General features: G+C 40.1%; 2 non-coding genes across 2 annotated transcripts; one reads left to right on the forward strand and one right to left on the reverse strand.

The window, feature by feature from the left end:
- Window positions 1-1,012: 1,012 nt before the first annotated feature.
- Trnaf-gaa lies at window positions 1,013-1,085 on the forward strand. The gene has a single exon. It is a non-coding gene; the product is annotated as a tRNA-Phe (tRNA).
- A 1,642-nt stretch (window positions 1,086-2,727) lies between these two features.
- Window positions 2,728-2,800, reverse strand: Trnaf-gaa. The gene has a single exon. It is a non-coding gene; the product is annotated as a tRNA-Phe (tRNA).
- Window positions 2,801-6,000: the final 3,200 nt, after the last annotated feature.

Consider the following 6,000-nt stretch of genomic DNA (forward strand, 5'->3'; position numbering starts at 1 on the left):
ATATATGTGTGTGTGTGTGTGTACATATACATCTGTCTATAAGTATACACATATACATATATATTATGCAGTATATATTGTATATGTACACAATACATATACACAAACATGTGTGTTTGTGTGGCCATTTTAGCTTTTGGCCTTACAGACGCACATATACATATCTAGGTCCGAGAGCTAGATATTTATACTTTTATAAGTGTCATAGAAGCTAGTGTCATCAGTGCATTAGGGACGCAACCCGAGCATCACTTTGAAATCCTACTCAGTGGCTTCAATTTGAGTACAAAGCAACGGAAGCTTCACGTTGGCCGCTTTTACTATTCTGCATTTTCCTGATAGTCATTTACCATTTTTAGTTTACAGGTAACATATTTACAATTAAAGATAGGAGTAAAAGAAATTTGGACATTTACTTTCGTTCTTGATTAAGAGACTTGGCAGGCAAACCGTACTATATTTTTATATTTATCTTTATACTTATTTTCATATGTGTCTTATATCTTATTTCCCTTTCTCTTTTTCCTTTTTTGTCAAGATAAAGATACGCTTGGGATATTAATAAGGCAGAATTTACTGATAATTTTGTTTGTGTGTGTGTTCGTGTTTATGCGCGTGTTTGTGTTTGTTACTGTGTTTTCTATCCATAGAACCCCAATGAGCATTTGCCTCCACCATAGACCTCAAAAAGCGCTGTCAGAAAGATGCTTAGATATGGAATATTTTGACTGTTCTTTTGTTATTATTGTTATTATCATTAATAATATTATCTTTTGTTGCTATTGTTATTATCATTAATGTTATTGCCTTTTGTCACTATTGTTATTATCATTAATATTATTAGTATTATTATTATCAACCTTTATACATCATATACGAATTCATACTTGTGTTTCTTATATCTCGTCAGGCCATTTATATAATTTAAAAATCATGCTGTCATATATATATAAATGTGTATGTATCACAAAATTAGGACAAATGTGTATATGCATAAACACATTATCAAACTGCCTAGATAGCTCAGTTGGGAGAGCGTTAGACTGAAGATCTAAAGGTCCCCGGTTCGATCCCGGGTCTGGGCACTTTTGGCGGGATCGGAGGCGCTGGGGTGAAGGGCATCATATTCCATCATCAAGGGAAGTCTAGTGCTCCTTAGAAGGACTGTTGTAAGTATTAAGTTGTAAGTGATTGGAATGAGTATGAATATAAGTTAACCTTCATATTAAACCACTCAGGCGTCGAAAACACTGCAAACATATATATATACATATATATATATTATAACGTTAAAGATTTATACACACTATGTGATACAAGTACAACGATGAATCAAACAGAGCAAAATAAATAATACATTTATAAAGCCAGGTCGCAACGGAATATAAACGAAGCGAGGTATAGGCGTTCCAGCAGAGCTAGAATTCCGGAGTAATGACTCGTGGTTTGCCACGAGCTGGAATTGACCTCGGCGGTGCCAGGGAGTCGCCCCCGGGAGGGAGGGCCAGGTTTCGTTTAATGGTCCTGAAGGGGTCATGTCAGTGTCTCTGATGCACATGCACGTTATTCAAACAAATGCATGTATGATATATATTATGTATTTATGTGTATGAATATTTTCATAGTGATCACATACACATACATATATATAAATATATACAAATATATATATATATATATATATATATATATATGTGTGTGTGTGTGTGTGTGTGTGTGTACATATACATTTGTTTATAAGTATACACATATACATATATATTATGCAGTATGTATTGTATATGTACACAATACATAAGCATGTGTGTTTGTGTAGCCTTTCTAGCTTTCGGCCTTACAGACGCACATATACATAACTAGGGCCGAGAGCTAGAAGGGCCAATGTCCAAAAATAGCAATTGAGATGAGCCTACCACCGAAATGGATATTTTTATTTCTATAAGTGTCATAAAGGCTAGTGTCATCAGTGCATTAGGGACGCCACCCGAGCATCACTTTGAAATCCAACTCAATGGCTCCATTTTGAGTTCATGGCAACGGAAGCTTCACGTTGGCCGCTTTTACTATTCTGTATTTTCCTGAAAGTCATTTACCATTTCCAGTTGATGGGTAACAGATTTTACAGTTACAAAGAACAAAAAACTTGAAATGAAAGTATTACAGAATTATTGTCAACGGAATGTATTAATTTACATTTTTAGGCCATTAATTAGTATAAATGCTTTAGAAGTCGATTTAGGAGGAATAATTTTATCTTATCATTTATCAATTAATTAGCAAAAAATACATTTTTATTATTAAAAATATTCGTTATTTTCGTTAATGTCTATAAAATGATTATACTGATGTAACACAGTCTTTTTGGTCACAAAAAAAACTATATTTCATGAAGTGTTATTGGATGAAATTTAATTGACTTTCAAAATTGTTTTTCCGAACACTGACCTCTAGGGCATTGTCCCTTCTGTTCACGGCCCTATATATGTGTGCGAGTTTATATGCTTGTATATATATACATATAACTGAATTAGATTAAAAAAAAAAAGAAAAAAAAAAACAAAAAAAAAAACAAGACAACACGACGAGATACCTTTGCAATCCTGAGACAGCACCAATCCTAATGCTGAAATTCTCTCACTACGCAGCGAGGGCCACAGAAGACCCGGAATCGAGCCCCACAGGTGACAGAAGTCCATCCGGGTCCTGCGTCCGCTGCGGGTTCGAAAGTGCCCAGACCCGGGATCGAACCGGGGACCTTTAGATCTTCAGTCTAACGCTCTCCCAGCTGAGCTATCTAGGCCTTAGATTCTCTTAACTGTGTCTAATTGGAAATAGGTGGAGATGCTCTTGAATGAAACAGGAAGCCCAAGGGATCTTAATTCCCGGCGGAGGGTGATCTTAGTTCTCACTGATTTTAGCAGCTTAAATGGCTAAAAATACGTTAATTCTCTATGAGAGAGAGATTGAGAAAGAGAGAGATTAGAGAGGAGAGAGAGTGAGAGAGGAGAGAGAGAGAAAGAGAGTGTGCGTGTGCGCGCACGCGTAAGTGTGCATTAATGGTAAAGACTAAAAAAAATCCAAGTCGTGTAGGCAATGTGCACATACAGCTGATCTCATCACATTAGCATTCCCTCATCATTCAAATCACCATCCCTAACACAATAATATCCCATCTCACCATCATCCCCACAGCATCACAGTCGCCGAATCCCACCTCACAATCAAAGACAATATCATCCCAATCATCAATTCCCCCTTCAGCATCACAATCACCAGTTCCCATCTCTCCATCATTCCCACGAGATCCTAATCATCAAATCCCACCTCACTTTCCTTCTCACAGCATCACAATCACCGAATCCCCCTTACCCTAAATTAAGTCACCCCTAATCTCATCCCCAATCTCTTTCTATTTTAACAGCGATTTGCAGAGGAACGTGATTTGCGGCGTCGTCTGCTGCTCTGGTCGATTCCCTTCTGCCGTTTGCGGTTCGTCGTCCATGGCTGTAGGTTGTCTCTTAAATGCTTGCCCAATTTTGCACGCTTTAAAAGACTGCCGTGAGATTGATATATAAGTCTTGCGAGACATATCAGACTGCTACGAGACTGCATATACAACAGGTGTAAGGCGGCATAAGACTGCTGCAAGATTACACATATGGCCTGAAATAAGACTATTATAGAACTGTAAGACTACCATAAGATTACCACATGGCCCTGGCTTTTGACGTTTCTCCTTGTTAAATAGGAAGAATTTCTGCATGGACGATACAACCACCATTATCATTAATCATTTTATGAATATTGTTACTGTTATTATGACTGAAACTACCATTATCATCATCATCTATATCTACACTCATTTGTAGCATTAGTACTAGATATTGTCATTGTTCACTTCACGCTAACGCCATTTTTGTACCACAGGCAAGTCGGGTGATCGACATGCTGGAACAAAGGCAGGAATTCGGTCTCCTTGGCTTCGTTAACCAAGGCCCCAGTGAGTCAGTGTATTCTGCCACTAATATTCACGCAGGGTTCAACTTCAATTTGTATCATTGGTAAAGTTATGTCATTCAAACAAAGGCCTAAAAATAAAGCGTAAAGTAAACAGATGCTTTCGATTAATGCTATGGTAAGTTACTTTATAAGTAAGGGAAACATAAATCAAAACAACAACAGAGAAAACGTGATAGCTATATTGATATTGAATATGGATATGTATGAGATATTGAATAGTTCTGCAGCTGCATCAGTACTCGGGTTAACGTATAATCCCACCTGTCAACGTACCCATCAAATTGATAAAAAATCCGCCGCTTGACGACCTCCACCTCTTGACAGCCCCGCCATTTGACGGCTCCGGGAATTGATAGCTTGACAATTAGATATCCTTTTCAGCTTGGCAACCTCTGGCATATGACAACTTGAGAACCTCGACAACTTAAAAAACTTCACCACTTGACACCTGACAACCTCCACCACCTGAGAAACTTGACAACCTCTGCTTCTTGACACTTGGCAGGCAGGGGGAGTCATCCGATCGTAGAGTTTTGATCATGATTATACTTAAACTATGAGGCTCAGTTCCTAAATTTACTCGTTTAAAATCTCTTGCGCGAAACATCCTGCGCTATAGATTAGAAGAAAGAAAGAAATAAATAAAGAAAGAAAGCAAGAAAGCAAGAAAGAAAGAAGGTAAGAAAGAAAGAAAGAAAGAAAGAAAGAAAGAAAGAAAAAACCTTGACCATCTATACTTAGTAATGTCTCAAAAATGCATATCAGCGCGTTATATTTCTTTACACCCTTCATGAAATGAGTTAGGCGCTATGAAAAAGGATAGTCATGTTAACAGGAGTGAAATGTGCGAATAGTAGGCCTCCCAACGACACTGCTTATCAGGCTACCTACACCCAAACAAGGAAGAACTGTATGTGAATGGACTATCCAAAAGAAGTATAAGCTGCAAACAGGGGATATATAGTTTATGAAGATTGTTTCGCCAGGCGAACGATGACGTCACTCATTTGATTATCTGTTTGTTTAATTATTTTGCCTAATTTCAGGAAAGGAAAAATTGGCAACGCATAACGGACTCTGGAGGACTCGGATTTGTCATGAAAAAAAAACCCTCATACAAAGCAATAAAGTACTGTACAATACTGTACAATATTGTTATATAAGATATTTCAAGCGTTTTAGGTTGGTACTCGATGCGGGCGTACTATTTATTTTATACTTTTGTTTCCCCTTTCAATTTCCCACTTCATTACAGAAAACGTTTCTTATTGTTTGGTTAACTTATCTATTTTGATTGTTTTATGATGTGGATGTGGAGGTGGAGGTGGAGGTGGAGGTGGATGTGGAAGTGGAGGTGGAGGTGGAGGTGGAGGTGGAGGTGGAGGTGGAGGTGGAGGTGGAGGAGGAGGTGGAGGTGGAGATGGAGGTGGAGGTGGAGGTGGAGGTGGAGGTGGAGGTGGAGGTGGAGGTGGAGGTGGAGGTGGAGGTGGAGGTGGAGGTGGAGGTGGAGGTGGAGGTGGAGGTGGAGGTGGAGGTGGAGGTGGATGATGATGAGGAGGAGGAGCTGGAGGCGGCGGCGGTGGAGGAGGAGGCGGTAGAGGTGGAGATAAAGGTGGTGGTGGAGGAAGAGGAGGAGGTGGAGGAGGTAAAGGTGGAGATGGTGGAGGAGGAGGAAGAGAAGGTTGAGGTAGTGGTTGAGGAGGAGAAGGAGGAGGAGGAGGAGGAGGAGGAGAAGGAAGAGGAGGGGAGGTAAGGAAAAGGAGGGGAGGAGGAGGGGGAAAGGAGGAAGGAGGAGGTAGGAGGGAGGAGAGGAGAGGGAGGTTGGTGGTGGAGGAAGAAAAGGGGGTGGAGGTATGAGGGGGAAAGGGGAGAAGGAAGGGGAGGAGAGAGGAGGAGAAAGGAGGAGGAGGAAAAGTGGAGATGGAGGAGGAGAGGGGGAGGAGGAAGGGGGGAAGGGAGGAGGAGAGGGTGGATGTGGTG

Source organism: Penaeus chinensis, chromosome 42 (genome assembly GCF_019202785.1).
Source record: "Penaeus chinensis breed Huanghai No. 1 chromosome 42, ASM1920278v2, whole genome shotgun sequence".
In the NCBI taxonomy this organism is placed as follows: Eukaryota; Metazoa; Arthropoda; class Malacostraca; order Decapoda; family Penaeidae; genus Penaeus; species Penaeus chinensis.